Source organism: Macaca mulatta, chromosome 11, assembly GCF_049350105.2.
Source record: "Macaca mulatta isolate MMU2019108-1 chromosome 11, T2T-MMU8v2.0, whole genome shotgun sequence".
NCBI lineage: Eukaryota > Metazoa > Chordata > Mammalia > Primates > Cercopithecidae > Macaca > Macaca mulatta.
Window position 1 is genome coordinate 86,461,007 of NC_133416.1, and position 17,445 is coordinate 86,478,451.

The window sequence follows — 17,445 nt, forward strand, 5'->3', positions numbered from 1 at the left end:
CAAACTTCCAAAGGCTTCAGATGATTAGCCTGTGAATTGCCTTCACCTCTGCCAACTTACCTGGCATCCTTTATGTTTACCAGCGCACTTCTCCCTGGAGCCTGCAGACAGCAAGCTCCTGGGCTGACTGTGGAGCCTTATCTAAATCCTCTGAAAGTTGTGCTGGGGTTTATCTCTGCCTGAAGACCCATCATTTTGCATGTCCATTTTCAGACATTCCAATATTGTGAAGATATGGATGGCTTTTCCTTATCATTTAAAGCAGACTAATATTATTATAGGCATTTTATAAAATTAATTATTTGACCAATACATGTGCAGGTAAAATGTCCTTCATTCAACTAACTTCCATCATTAAGACTAATCATTGCAAGCAGTGAGAAACATCAGTAACCTTAATAAGTTATTCAGTAGGGACTGTGAATTTGTTCAACAGCACAGGAAATGCAGAAATCAGATCAAAGGGTAGAGGATCTGGTAAAAATTTATCAATGCATAGGTTGTGACTTTGTGTATATCAAAACAATATAATATAATTTACTAAAGTTTTGATGTATTGACAGTTGAGTTTATGGGAAAGAGAGGGAGAGTTACCACTCTAATAAACATTAAGGATTTTTAAAAAATCATCATAAAAAGTGTATTCATTTGACTTGTAAAATAAAGTTTCCATGACTATATAGCAGAATCAGAATCCATTAACCAAGGATTAACCATTAACACTTTAATTTGAAATTTAGCATGCTATGTGGTATTTTTCACAGTATTTCATGTCAAATCTGCCCAAGCAGACTATAAACTAATAAATTATTTCAAACTTGTTCAAATGGATGAGCAAATAAATGAATGAATGAGTCTCTCTTCTAGATTGCTATTAACCACAATTTATCTGCCCTAAAAAGTCACAGGTAACTGACCCAAGTCAATGGCTTGGAGCATTTTTACAGTATTTTTGCACAGACATATCTTCTGGTTTCCTCTTTGTCAGGAACACAAATTGAAAAGAGAAATAGAACTATGTGGGAGGAGAATGTGACATGTATTCTTAAGGAGACAATTCTGCAGGCTATTTGGAGAAGGCTACATGAATTTACTACAAGGAAACATCATTTCATCTACTATGATAAAAAAATCTGATGCAGATTTTGATAAGTCTGTGTCATATTGAAAGCTCTGTTTAACAGAGTAATCACTGGGTGATAAATAAGATTAAAAGGAGTCTGAAAACCAAAGGAAAGAAAGGAAGGAAAGAGAAAGGATGAAAGGGAGCCAGATAGGAAAAGAACTGGAGTCTTCCAAATACTATTTTCACTGTGGAACAAGCAGGGCTTTGGAGCGTACGTACCTCAGAACTCAGCTCCCCTGTGAAGTCTTTTTTGAATTCCAGGCCCCTTTTATCTTGCCCTTCTGTACCCAGCTACCTATAAAGCCTTTCTGCTCCACTGAATTTTGTGCTTACCTCTATATTGCCTCCTATCTCTAGTTTTATTTCCTGGGAGTTAGTCTTTCTAAGCTCCTAGGGAAAGGGAACCATCCTTTCTGTGTTCTCTGTTCTATCACTCCACCCCTGTATAGTTTAAACACACCGCAGATTGTCAAGAGGAAAGAAATGAATGGTTAAATGATCTGATGAGGAAATAAGTTTTTCCTTTGGCCTTGGTGTGTCTTGCCTTGATGCTCTGAGAAACGAGTTTTTAATTGGGAGTCCAATTGTCTTCCAAACCTGGAGAACAATAATCTGCACTCGGGTACCACATATTAGCAACTGTATGAAAAAGTGCACACACACAATGCACATACACATACATGCAATTTCCCATGAAGAGTCCACAACTTTTATCATATTTTAAACTGGACATATGATTCAAAAAAGGTTTAGAACTATCATTCTAAAGAGGAAAAGATACTTCAATACCCAGGAGTCAAGAATTGGTAGTGTTTGAAGCCATTTTAGGCTATAATGAGAAATTCTTCATTTGGACTTCTGAATGGTTGATTTAATCTTAAATTATGTTCTATAAGACTTTACACACGTTTTCAAATACACATTCAATGTTCTGTCTCCAGAGGTAGCTAATGAGTATATTAATGCACATATTTCCAGAACTTTTTTCCATTTGTATTGTACAATTTAGAAAAAACTTATTTTGATCTTTGCCAATTTTTGAAAAATGATTATCCTTGTGTGTTTTTGAAAATTATTCATAAACATTCCCAAAAGTAAGACTTTGAAATAAAGATTTTTTGGTGCTAGTTAATAGCAAAATAATTACTTCTATATAATATTCTGCACCTTGCATCTACCTATAATGATCTAGAAAGATGATGGATTATTTTGGGTAAAACTAGAAATTGGCAAAAAGCATCAGTAAATATAAGAATGAAGAAATATGTAGATTATTCATAAAATGAATAATGCAGACATTAGTGCAGTGGTGAAGCATTCATAAGACAAAATCGAGATATGTTGAAGGTAGAAAATGCTTGAAGTTACTGCTGAATTTTTGTAGTGATCATAGCAATGGTATTACCTGTATTGTCTTGAGGCTCCTGGCTGAAATATCTGGGACTGATGCAAATGTACAAGCTTATATTTTCCAGGGACAAAAATACAGCTCATCCTGTGAAAAAATTGTGGATTTAAGGTTGTTTCTTAATATGATGAATGCTAGTGGAACTAATAATACAAATCTGCCCTTAAAAGTGAAACCAAGGCAGAAATACAAAAAACAGTGAATTATGCCATAGATTAAACTAAGATCCCAGTGAGCAAATCTACCAAAGTTTTCCAGCCTAGGAGACAGAAATAGCTGACTATGAATGGGAATGAGGAAGAAGAGAATCAGTGCTAAGGAAAAGCCCCTTCAGATGGTGGCATACTTCAAAGACTGTCCACTCTACTTCTACTTGAGCTTAAGAACATGACTATGTGGGTTTCCTTTGGGTCATCTAATATTTATTGAGCACTGACTCAGGCATTTTAGGCACTGCAAAAAAGATCCATTCAGAAATAAATGCGTAGAATCACATACAGCCTGCCTCCCCTTAGCCATAGGGCACATTGTATAAATTAGAAAAGGAGCTCCTCCCCAATTGTTAACTCAGTAGGTCTGAGATTCAGTGAATGTCTGATGAGTAGGCCTCAGATTTGGAAGCATGAACTTGACATGCACAGCTGCCAGTCTATAACGCCAAAGATTTTCCTTTTTAAAATGTATACTCTGCAACAGCCTTGCTCTTGGTGAAAATTTCATCTTTGTTTTCACAATGCTCAATTAAAGAGAAAGATATTTGGAGCATTTACTTTTAAAATATATATATGCCAGGACTCTTTAAGTAAATAATTTAAAAAATTTTTTCTTTAGTGCCAAAACTCCCTGGAAGAAGAAACAATGATGTTTTTCCATCTGAGAGTGATATTTTTATTGTAGAAAGAATATTTATTAGTTGGCTTCATCAATAGTTGTATCCCTGAAGCACTAAATTTGTATACAAGAGCCTATTAAGCCATGTAGATTTCATTTGAAAATGTACCATATTATGTTCTAAGAGCTGAGTTTAGCAAATATGAGAAATTGAGTTATTTTAGTACAATAAATAAGACTGAGATTTTAACACCTGGGAAATAAATAATAAGCTTCATGATTGCACAAACCATCCTTAGCACTGTATCCCAATCCTGAGAAAAATGCCTTGCACATAGTAGATGCTCAATAAATATTTTTCATTACAAAATTTTTAACTGCTCAATTTATGCCTATTTGTCATGAAAAAAATAGGCTTTCTTAATAAAGGAAGATTTTTTTTTTCAACAAAAGACTTGTTAATGCTAATTTATTTCTAAATGATTCCAAGTATTTCTTTTGTGTTTGTATTAATATCAGTGCTTTGTGTCATGAATAATCTACAGAGAGCCAAGATTTAAGTCAGTAAGAAATACATTTATTGTATAGGAAGGGAGTTTATTAAAATACATTTTATACATTTGCACACATTTATCTCTTTTTTTCTTAATGCATCTTTTTATACCAGTCTAACATAAACCACTCAATGTATTGTATCACATAGTCAATATTTCTACCTATGGGGAGCAGATTTTAACAGATGTACCTGATATTTTTATTCAAAAATCTGTCAATGCTAAGTGAGGCATATGGTAAGCCTTGAAAAGGAGGTATTATTAAAATGACTAGAGAGGAAGAAGAATAGCATTTGAAGAAAGAAAGAATGCACTTTAGAAAACACAGGAGTAGAACTGAGCAGGGAACAACAAGTTACCCAGTCTGATGAGAATAGAAGTGAGTGTGGGGTAACAGTGAGAAATAAACACAAATAAATAGGATGGGCTAAATGACAGAGGACTTTGAACACTGTGCACAAAATAATTGATAATTATATATTAGAAAGTTTTATCTGATTACAATGAATGGGTAAAATGGACAGAGGAGATAATTGATGGGAAAAGAGATCAGATGGGAGATAATATCAGGGCTATACCTTATAAATAGACATAAAAGAAGAATAAAACACATTGAAGGAGAAATGGCAAAGCTTGCCAACCAGTTGGATTTGGGAGTAAGTATTTCCTTACCATTTTTCCAACGTGGTAGGAAACGACAGAAGCACTGACAGAGCCATAGAGCTGTTTTGGAGAACTGGTTTGGGGAGGAGATAAAGGATGCACAAAGCATTCTATAGACTTTGGGAATACACTCCTGGAGTATAGAATAGGGAGCAGAATAGAGTAACTGACCAAATAATGAGGCATGGGAAAGGATGTGCTCAAAAATGAGTTGAATGGGAAAATAACCAAGGGGCTAAGAAACACCTTAAATAACAACCACATTCAAGCTTTGAGACTAGAAAGAGAGGAAGAAAATGTAGAGATGTAGCAGGACATGCTGGTAGGGAAGAGTAACATGAAAATAAAAGCAGAAGAAAATTTTAAGAAGGATCATGTGATCAGGATTTTATAATACCACAGACGGTGTTGTTTGGGTTTGGCCAAAAAAAGCTATTCGTTATCTTTTGGAGAATCCTGAGTACAATGTTAGAGTCTTGAGAATGGTTGCGGAATGAATGGATAGAAAGGGTGGATAAGAAGAAAAGACAGTTTTTTACCCCCAAGATAGCAGATTGGAGCCTTTGTTAGTGTGCCTCAGTCACTTGGAGAGAGCAAACTAGTGTGTGTTACTTTTTTTTTTGAGAAAATATCTTGCTCTGTTCCTCAGGCTACAGTGCAGTGGTACGATCATAGCTCACGGCAGCTTCAAACTGCTGGGCTTAAGTGATCCTATCACCTCAGTTCCCACATAGCTGGGACCACAGGTATGCACAACACCCAGCTAATTTTTTTTTATTATATTTTGTAGAGCTAAGGTCTCATTATGTTGCCTAGATCTTGAACTCCTGGGTTCAAGTGATGCTCCTGCCTCAGCCTCCAAAGTACTGGCATTATAGTTAGGAGCCACCATGCCTGGTCACACATTGTGAACTTTTATCCAAGAAGCAAAAGAGAAACTTCACAGAAAAAGTGAAAGAAACTTCAGATACTTTCAAAGGAGCAGTAGGCAGCAACTTACACCATGAGTGAGGCAGAAAACTGCGAGGCTCCACAGTGCAAAACAGGGAGAGACCATCACTATGATTCTCATTCCCACTGCAGAGCCTGGCAATCCAGGCCACAGGGGAGTGCCTTAACCCTACCCAGCACTGAAGCTGATTTTGTGAGCAGTGAGGAGGATATGAGAAGGAGCAGCATCAGGACACACTTTGCAGGCACTCCTAGACCCCGGTGATACAGAAGGAAGACATTCCTGATCCTAACTTGTAAAATTCTCACAAAAGTTGGCAAGTTAAGCTCAGCCAGCGCTTACAGGTTGCAAGAAACTCCCAAATGTGGCAGGGCGTAGTGGCTCACGCCTGTAATCCCAGCACTTTGGAAGACCGATGCCGGCGGATCACGAGGTCAAGAGATGGAGACTATCCTGGCCAACATGGTGAAACCCGTCTCTACTAAAAATACAGAAATTAGCTGGGCGTGGTGGCGCGCACTGGTAGTCCCAGTTACTCGGGAGGCTGAGGCAGGAGAATCACTTGAACCCGGGAGGCAGAGGTTGCAGTGAGCCGAGATCGCGCCACTGCACTCCAGCCTGGCGACAAAGCGAGACTCCGTCTGAAAATAAATAAGAAGAAAGAGGAAGGGAGGGAGGGAGGGAGAGGAGGGAGGGGAAGGGAGAAAGGGAGAGAAGGAAACTACCAAATGAGATTCGTGATCTAATCTCAAGTGGGGATGAATCCCCAAGGCCAGAGCTGAGCACAAGTGGGAAGCGTGCTCTTGCCACAGGTGCGGGAGCTGGACACATCTGCTTTGCGGGTCAGTCCAGGAGGTGTGTGGCCTGAGAGCCATAGTTTGTGTCTTGAGTGGGAAGTCTTGCGTCCTGGGTCAGTTTGTATTCTGAGCATGGACTGCCTGGGATTCTGCTGGCAGTTACATCTTTCTTCCGCAGAAGTCTGCAGGTGTGAGACACACCATGTCAGGGTCATGGGAGCTGAGTGGGTCTCATTGTGGGCTGCTGCCCCTCTCTTCCTGTGCAGACTCTTTTGTGCAGCAGAAATGGTTCCACTCCTCTCTGGAACATTACCCCAGTGGCCAGGAAACTTCCTTTCAACCTCCACTGCTTTGCATCTGCACTTAGGGAGCCAGAGCACAAACTTGGCTGACCTAGCCCCCACATAGCATTGCCTCCTTTATATGCCTTGGTAGCAGACTATGGATAGGGACTTTTGAGAGTTCAAAGGCCCCACCCATCACCTGTGATATCTGAGTACTCTTTCTGGGTAACATAGGGATGCATAAATCCCACAGCCACAGCTGGCTCCCTCCTGCAAGTGCCGCCTCCAGGCAGGAGGTCAACTGGCACAGCCTGTTACAACATCTACTGACACAACATAGTGCTCAGGAAGAAGAAAACTTTTGTGCAAACTCCGCTAACACTATTGCCTACACCACGCCTGCTACTCAGAAGGCATAGACCCTGTTCACATATGCAATAAGCATGTGAACATGCTCACTACAGCTGGCGATTGAGAAAGCCACCACACTAAGGCTACTTATAACCAAGGAAATCTTACAGAGATACATCACTTGCCTGTCACCCCCATCAGAGCTGGTGCTTGCACCTGCCACTGGGAGACCAGAGGGCAGATCAGTCTTGTCCAGCTCCACCCACCACCAGCATGAATTGTGGCAGCCCCACCAGGTGACTAGATCCAGAGGAGCAGGAGCATTCACAGTCGTCTGACCCTAAGGGACTGCCACCTCTAGGGGAAAAGGGAGTGCACCACACCAAGGGAGCACCCCACAGGACAAAAGAAACCAGAGTGTGAGCTTTTCTCTATTCCAGAACTTCCTGCTTGTGGGCAGAGAACAGCTGTACCTCTTTAAGCAGAGGCACAGGCAGAGTGCTGGGCTCAGTGGAGGAAGACTATAGCTCTACGCAGCAGTCAAGTAGCCCCTGTGCTCATGAAGAGATTTGGATAAGGGTACTTCTTGTCCCCCTTGGCCATTGCTGCAGACACAGCCAAGAATTCTGCGACAGCTCAATGAGAGTGCACCTGTACACAGCCTTTCTGGAACATTTCGGGGTGACTGCGTCCCCAAGGGAGGTGTGCCCTCCAGGTTAAGGCTTGCATGAGGGATGGAGTTCCACTCCCCCCTATACGAATATTAGTATTTCTGCAGATGGACCGAGGTGCCTATCTGATCTGAATATAAAAAATCCTGGGATGGGGGCATGATAGGAAGGTAGGTCACTTTTGTGCTGGCCTCGTAGTGGAGCTGAGGTGACTCCCTCCCTTTGCCCACGAAGATTTCAATGTATTTCGCTGGGAGCTCCTTCAGCCGCCTCTATCAGAGCTGGGACTTTTGCCCACTATTGGGTTTTGCATTTACCCACCTGCTTCAGCCACAGGCAGTTCTTACCCTTAGGTGTCTTCTACTGGCCTGAAGGCTGAACTGTTCAACCCAGTGAAAAAATACTGAGGGTGGGGGGAGGGAAGTACACATGACTGGGGAATGAGGTAAGCTTCGTGAGACCTCTGCCATCCTAGCCCCACAGGAGACAGTAAACCTGCTCACACACCTACTACAAGCAGCATGTGAGAAAGCCATTGCACAAAGATTCTCTATATCTAAGGCACTCATACAGAGTCTTTGACATGGAAAGCACCCAGAGCCAAAGCTAGTCAATCATAAACGATACACATTATAGTCACAACCTCAAAGATCAATCAAAATAAATTTTAAAATAATAAGAAGAAATATCCCCAGATGAGAAAGAACCAGAAAAATGATTCTGGCAATATGAAAAAACAAACAAACAAACAGTTTTATAACACCCCAAAAGATTACACTAACTCTCCAGCAATGGATCCAAATCAAAATGAAATCTTTGGAATACCAGATAAAGAATTCAAAATATTGATTGCAAAGTTTCTCAGTGAGATCCAAGAGAAAGTTGTAAACCAACATAAAAAGTCAAAAAATGCAATTCAGGATATAAATGAAAAATTATCTAAAAACAGGTATTTCTTTAAAAAACAAAACAAAAAACCAGAATTGGTGGCGCATGGTGGCTCATGCCTGTAATTGCAGCACTTTGGGAGGCCGAGGCTGGCGGATCATGAGGTCAAGAGATTGAGACCATCCTGGCCAACATGGTGAAACCCCATCTCTACTAAAAATACAAAAAATAACTGGGTATGGTGGCACACACCTCTAATCCCAGCTACTCGGGTGGCTGAGGCAGGAGAATCACTGGAACCCAGGAGGCAGAGGTTGCAGTGAGCTGAGATCGCACCACTGCACTCCAGCCTGGTGACAGAGCAAGACTCCGTAAAAAAAACAAAAAACAAAAAACAAACAAACAAAAAAAAAACTTCTGGAAATAAAAGACTTGCTTAGGGAATTACAGAATGCACAATGCAGTTGAAAATTTTAACCATAAACTAGACTAAGCAGATGAAAGAAATTAAGAGCTTGAAGATGAGGGTTTTAAGTTAACCCAATCAGACAAATATAAATAAAAATATTAAAAGAAACGAAGTCTCCAAGAAATGTGGCATTACATAAAATGTCCAAATCTAACAATCACAGGTGTTGCAGAAGAAGAAGGACAAATGATGAAGGGGGGAGAAGAAGAAGAAGAAGAACAAGAACAAGAAGAAGAAGAAGAAGAAGAGGGGGAGGAGGAGGAGGAGGAGGAAGAGGAAGAAGAAGAGGAGGAGTAGGAGGAGGAGGAGAGGAGGAGAGAGAAAAAGAGAAAAAGAAAAAGAAGAAGGAGGAGGAGGGGGAGGAGGAGAAAAGGAAGAAGAAGGAGAAGGGGACACCAATAAAATGTTAGAAACCTATTTGAGAGGACAACTGAGGAAATATTCCCTGGTCTTGCTGGAATATCAGATATCTAGACACAAAAAGCTCAAAGAACTCCTGGGAGAGACATTACAAAAAGGATATCACCACAGTGTATAATTATCAGGCTACATAAAATCAATGTGAAGGAAAGAATTCTAAGAGTAGTGAGACAAAATAACTTATAAAAAAAATAACATATAAAGGAAATCAAATTACTTATAAAGGAAAACCTATTAGACTAACAGCAGACTTCTCAGCAGAAACCTTCTAAACCAGAAAGCTTTGGGGTCCTGTCTTTAGTCTTCTAAACAAAATAACTATCAGCCAAGAATTTTGTATCCTGCAAAACTAAATTTCATAAATAAAGGAGAAGTAAAGTCATTCCCAGACAAACAAATGCTGACAGAATTTGTCACAACTAGACCACCTCTACAAGAAATGCTCAAAGGAATGGTAAAAATCAAAGCAAAAGGTTGATATGCACCAGTATAAAAACACTCAAAATTATAAATTCATAGAGCTGATGAAATAATAACACAATGGAGAATACAAAGCAATTAATGATCCACAATGGAACAGTTACCCACATATCAATATTAACTTTGAATGTAAATGTTCTAAATTCTCCACTTAAAAGATATAGGTTGGCAGAATTGATAAAATACATAATCCAAATATCTACCTCCTTCAAGAGACCAACTTAACGCATAAAGATTCTTACAGAGTCAAGGTAAAAGAGTGGGAAAATACATACTATGCAAATGGAAGCCAAAAGCAAGCAGTAGTACCTTATTCTTACATCACAGAAAACAGACTTTAAATCAACAGCAGTAATAAAGACAAAAAAAGGTCATTATATAATGATAAAGAATCAATTCAACAAGAAGATATAACAATCATAAATATATATACACCTAACATCAGAGTTCTCAGATTCATGAAACGAATACTACCAGACCTAAGAAAAGAGATAGACAGCAATACAGTAACAGGGGAGAATTTAACAATCCACTGACAGAGTTGACAGATTGTCAAGGCAAAAAATCAACAAGGGAGCACTAGACTTAAGCTGGTCTCTGGAACAAATGGACCTAACAAATATTTACAAAACATTCTGCCCCAAAAGTGCAACATATATATACTTCTCATCAGCACATAGAACATTTTCCAAGATAGACCATATGACAGGCCACAAAATAAGTCTCAACAAATTTTTAAAGATTTAAATCATACCAAGTATCTTCTCAGATCACAGCAGTATAAAACTAAAATGAATTTTAGGAGGAACTCTCAAAACTATAAAAAATAGTTGGAAATCAAACAACCTGCTTCTGAATGATCTTTGGGTCAATGATGAAATTAAGATAGAAATTTAAAAACTTTTTTGAAAGGAATTATAACAGTAACACAAAGTATCAAAATCTCTGGGGTACAGCAAAAGCAGAGCTAAGAGAGAAGTTTATAATGCTACATGCCTACATAAAAAAGACAGAAATATCACAAATTGACAAGCTAATGTCATGCCTCAAGTAACTAGAAAAACAAGAACAAACCAAACCCAAACCTAGAAGAAGAAAAGAAATAATAAAGAGCAGAACTAAATGAAATTGAAACCAACAAATACAACGATCAATGAAACAAAAAGTTGGTTATTTGAAAAGATAAATAAAATCAATAGACCAATGGCTAGATTAACCAAAAAAAGAAGAAAGAGAATTTAAATAAGCTCAATCAGAAATGAAAATGAAGACATTACAACAGATACTACAGAAATGTAAAAGTATTATTCAAGATTACTCTGAACACCTCTAAGCACACAAACTAGAAAATCTACAGGAAATTGATAAATTCCTAAAAACATATAACCCCCTAAGCCTGAATCAGGAAGAAATAGAACTCTTGAACAGACCAATAACAAGTCTTGAAATTGAATTAATACTAAAAAAAAAAAAAAATCTCACAACAAAGAAAAGGCCAGAACTATATGAATTCACAGCCAGATTCCACCAGTCAGTCATAAAACTGACATCAATCCTACTGAAACTACTCCAGTGGATCAAGAAGGAGAGAATCCTCCCTAACTCATTCTACAAAGCCAGTATCACCTAAATACCTAAACCAGGAAAGGACACAACCAAATAAGAAATGTCCCTGATGAATATAGATGCAAAAATTCTCAACAAAATACTAGCAAACCAAATCCAACAGCACATGAAAAAATTAATTCACTGCAATCAAGTGGGTTTCATTCCAGGGATGCTAGGATGGATAAATATATGCAAGTCAATAAACATGATTCACCACATAAGCAGAATTAAAAATAAAAACCATATGATCATATCAATAGATGTAGAAAAATCATTCAATAAAATCTAGCATCTCTTCCTGGTAAAAATTATCTACAAACTAGGAATAGAAGGAAAATGAACGTAACTCAAAATAATAAAAGCCAGATACATCAAACCCATAGCCAACATCATACTGAATGAGGGCAAAGTTGAAAGTGTTCACCCTAAGAACTAGAACAAGACAAGGGCGCCGAGTTTTACCACTTCCATTCAACATGGTACTGGAGGTCTTTGCCAGAACAATCAGACAAAATAAAGAAATAAAGAGCATCCACATTGGAAAAGAGGATGTCAAACTGTCTCTGTTGGCTGTTGATATAAATGTATACATAGAAAACCCCAAAGACTCCTATATTTGATAAATGAATTCAATAAAGTCTCAGTGTACAAAATCAAGGTACATAAATCAGTACCACTGCTATATGCCAATAATGATCAAGCTGATAATCAAAACAAGAAGTCAATCCCATTTATAATAGCTGCAAAAAACATAAAATACCTAAAAAATATGCTAAACTAAGGAGGTGAAACATCTCTACAAGCAGAACTACAAAACACTGATAAAAGAAATCATAGATGACACAAATGGAAAAGCATCCCATGTTCATGGACTAAAAGAATCAATATTGTGACAATTACCATACTATCCAAAGCAATCTTAGGCTCAGTATAATTACTATCAAAGTATCAACATCATTTTTCACAGAATTAGAAAAAAAACACTAAAATTCATATGGAACCAAAAAAGAGCCTGAATAGCCTAAGCAATCCTAAACAAAAATAACAAATCTGGCAATATCACATTACCTGACTTAAAATTACACTACAAGGCTATAGCAACCAAAACAGCATGGTTGTAAAATAAAAGTAATATGAAAGTAGACATATAGACCAATGGAACAGAATATACCCAGAAATAAACCCAGAAATTAAGCCACATATCTACAGCCAACTGATCTTCAACAAAGCAGACAAAAACATACACTGGGGAATGGATATCCCATTCAACAAATGGTGCTGGGAAAATTAGATAGCCAAATACAGAAGAATAAAACTGGATCCCTATCTCTGACCATATACAAAAAAATTAACACAATATGGATTAAAGACTTAAATGTAAGACCTGAAACCATAAGGATTCTGAAAGAAAACCTAGGGAAAAAACTCTTCTCAACATTGGCCTCGGTAAAAAATTTATGACCAAGACCCCAAAAGCAAATGTAATAAAAACAAAAATAAATAAATAGGACTTAATTAAACTAAAATACTTCTGTACAGCTAAATAAATAATCAACAGAGTAAATAGACAACCTATAGAATGGGAGAAAATATTCACGAACTATACATCCAACAAAATCCACAGGGACCTCAAATCAACAAGGAAAAATAAATCCCATAAAAGTGGGAAAATGTGAAGAGATATTTTTCAAAAGAGCCACACAAATGGCCAAAAAACATATGAAAACAATGCTCCACATCACTAATCACCAGAGAAATGCAAATTAAAACCAAAATGAGATGTCACCTAACAATGAGAATGGCCATTAATAAAAAGTCAAAAAACAATAGACATTGGCATGGATGCTGTGAAAAGGGAACTTTTACTCACCGTTGATGTGTTAGGTAAATTAGTACAGCTTCTATGCAGAACAGTATGGAGAGTTCTCAAACAACTAAAGACAGTTCTACCATTTGATCCAGCAATCCCATTACTGGGTATCTACCCAAAGAAAAAGAAGCCATTACATCAAAAAGATACCTGCACTCACATGTTTATTATAGCACAATTCACAAACGCAGAGTTATGGAATCAACCCAAGTGTCCATCAATGGATGAGTGGATAAAGAAAATTTCAGATATAGATATAGAGATATAGATAGATATAGATAGATCATGGAATACTACTCAGTTATGATAAGAGAACAAAATAATGTCTTTTGCAACAACTTGGTTAGAATTGGAGGCCATTATCCTAAGTGAAGTAACTCAGAAACAGAAAACCAAAAACTGCATGTTCTCACTTATAAGTGAAAGCTAAGCTATGGGTATGCAAGGGCATATAGAGTGGTATAATGAACTCAAAAGTGGGAAGGAAATGAGAGATTGAATATTACCTATTGGATACAATGTACATCATTCAGGTGATGGGTTCACTGAAAGCCCAGACGTTACCACTGTACAATTCATCCATTTAACCAAACCCCTAGAGCTACTAAAATAAATAAATAAGGAAGAAAAGATAGCAGAAAACACAGGAATAGCCCACATGAATATTACTAACATATAGTTACCTATATACAGCATATATTACAAATCTCTTGAGGTCTTCTTTGTATCATTTGAATTCCTATTGTTGCTATAATGAATTATTCCAAGTTTACTGGCATAAAAGCAACACACATTTATTATTTTCCCATTCTGGAGGTCAGAAATCTGAAATTGGTTTCACTGAGCTAAAATCAAGGTGTCTGCAGGGCCAGTTCTTTCTTGAAGGTGTAGGGGAGAATCCATTTTCCTGCCTTTTCCAGCTTCAACAGGCACCTGCATTCCTTGGCTCATGGTCCCTTTCTTCATCTACAAACCCAGCAACAGAGACTTTTCAAATCTCTCTCTCTCGGACTCTGACATTTCTGCCTGCCTCTTTCACTTATAAAAAACTCTGGTAATTGCATTGAGTCTACACTCAGATAATTCAGGATAATTTCCCCATCTCAAGATCCTTAATCTAATCACACTTGCAAAGTCCCTCTTACCAGGCAGGGTAACATATTCACAGCTTCCAGAAAATAAGATGTGGACATCTTGGAGGGGCCATTATCATGTCTACCACGAGGTATAAATTAAAACATCAGAAACAGTTTTAAATTAATTTGCCTTGGACTTCATTATTACGTATCAATTTACCTTCGGGTCAAATAATATATGTGAGATTGATTCATCAACCAGAAAATGAAAATAATATTTTTAACAGAGTTTTTATACTAGTCTATTATTTTCTGCTGAAAGGCCTTTAAGTTGAATGTTAAAATTCTTATTATAAACTTCCACGTAATGATAGTTGGGTAGCAATAACCATAAACTGATAGTTTTCTGCCTGTAGCAGTATTTTGATGAGACTATTTTTTTGACTGAAACTCTTATTTTATATTTTAAAAATCACTGCATTTTATGCTGTTATTTGCTTCACTGAATTTTTTAATTGAACATGTTCTATTAAAGAGACTTTAAACCTAGATACAAATTTTTTTCTCTGTATACATTTTTAATAATCACATTTTTAACCTAACAACCTAAAGATAAATTTGAATTTCTCAAACTATTCAACCTATAGAGTTTTTCCTCTGTAAAACTGAAGTGATACTGAACAAAACCGCTGCAAAGACTAAATAAGATAATGTATCTATAACTGTAGCCCAATTGCTGGGCCATAACAGGTAGGTAGGTCTTCCATAAACTTTTAGCCTGATCCAAAATATATTCCAGAAGATTTGCTGACCAATACTGAGACACGTTTCTAGAAATACTGCAGATGAATAATACTGTGGGTGTTGTTTCTTAGTAAACTTGACAAATTTTAAATATTTGCTTACTCTACACAATGAAATAAAATTTTAACATGAGCATCCCAGTACTCTATTTACTAAAAATGGCTGTTTCTTTACATGATATACGACTAATGAGTCAAGCTATCCTATAGCTATACAAAATGATAACTTTAAGCATTTTTTTATTTTATCTATCTAAAGGTTCCAATACATTGTGAAGAAAATTCTGTTAATTATATTTAATATAGCATATTCCAACTTAAAGTTATTCAAACTGAAGGCAAATCTAAAAGACGGCAGTGCTTTAAGAAATAAAAGCCATAAAATAAAAGTTGTCCAGTGGTTATAAATTCCCTTCAAGTTGCATTATTTCACATTTCTTCTTGTAATCTCATGTTCCTAGCTCTTTAACTCCCTTTGATTAAATAATGTTCCTTTGCTTTCACTGTTTTCTTTTTGTGAACTTGTCAAGTCATCTTTGTCTTGTCTTGTACAATTTAAGAGACTTTTATGTAGCTCTCTGAGTGATTATCACCACACAAGTCCAACTGGGAGAATAATTTACGAGGTTCAAAATGAAGGGTCATTATGAATGCCATCTTTCCTGCAATGGATACGTACACTCTCTTGTTCATGCATGACAGGATTTTAGCTAGATCAAGGGAGATAGATGCTTTTAAATGAAGTATTATGAATGACATCATTGGTTACATAAAATAATTTACTTTTTTAATCTTTACATTGCTTAATAAGTTTAGAGAACTGGAAGAAAATGTCTTTGGGTGTGGGTTTATCTGTAACTTTCACATAAGTATTTCTTTGGTAGAAAGCACAATTTCAAAAGTTGTAGTTTTATTTTATGTCCTTAGGTTAACATCTAGTATCCAGTCATAAGCTGGAATAATATGCATAGTAAGTATTCTGCACAATAATACTAAATGCAGAGGAAAAGCAAAGAGAGTAGATTTTCTCAATTTTGAAGAGAGGTTAATTTTTAAGTGTTTTCACTTTATCAAAGTACTCCTGACTGGTGTTCAGCAATCATTGGTTCTAGTAATGTTTATTTGGCTTTCCCTTATCATTTCAGTGCCCAATATCGTTTTTTATTACAACAGACAAATAAACTTACTTCTGATTAATTTCAATAGCTGTGATTTGTTTTGTGAGTACTTCCCTTTCAACCTAACCAAAATCATAAATGTTTCCACGTCACCTTATTTTTTATAAGCACATGATGTAAGGCATACCAAATAAGAAAATATACCAACTCTAAGCAGAGGGACAACTGTAATAGAAAAGTAAATCTTTATTTGAGTATATTTATGTATATATGTTCTATTATTTTAAACAGCCTGTAAACCTAAGCCTCTCCTCTTATCTAAAAATCATCCTTCCTCCTGTCTTTCCCTTTGCATTTTCACTAAATTCCCCTCATGGTACTCATCTTGCTTTTTACATATTTATTTGTGTGAGTAGTTTATGTTTTTTCATATGTCCTGAGCTCTTTACCTTACCCACAATGCCTTGACTGTAAAGAAATGATAGCTAACTTTGGTCAGGTGCCGTGGTTCACGCCTGTAATCCCAGCACTTTGGGAGGCCGAGTCAGGCGGATCACAAGGTCAAGGGATCGAGACCATCCTGGTCAACACGGTGAAACCCCGTCTCTACTAAAAAAAATATATATATAAATTAGCTGGGCATGGTGGCATATGCCTGAAGTTTCAGCTACTCAGAACACTGAGGCAGGGAATCGCCTGAACCCAGGAGGAAGAGGTTGCAGTGAACCAAGATCACGCCACTGCACTCCAGCCTGGCAACAGAGCGAGACTGTCTCAAAAAAAAAAAAAAAAATCGAAACCTGGGTTAAGAGCCACCAAACTCATGAGAATCACCCACATCTAGAGAACCTCAGTGCATGCATTTCCCCATGATTGATTTTCAAATCGCCAAGTACTTCTTCTTAACCTTCACTATTGTTATGATTTTATATTTGTTGTTCTACATATATGACTAATATCTGTCCCCCACCATGCCAGAACATGCTAGTATTTTAGAGATGAGTAATAGCAGCTGCCATTTATTAAGCTTTTGCCATGTGCCAGGCACTGCAACTTATTATTTAATACTCAGAAAG

The 17,445-nt window shown here is 37.2% G+C and overlaps 1 protein-coding gene across 2 annotated transcripts in view; it reads left to right on the forward strand.

Moving 5' to 3' along the window:
• The window catches only part of SYT1 (synaptotagmin 1), a 594,417-nt gene that overhangs the window by 403,596 nt on the left and 173,376 nt on the right, over positions 1 to 17,445 (forward strand). The gene's annotated exons all lie outside the window — the stretch shown is intronic.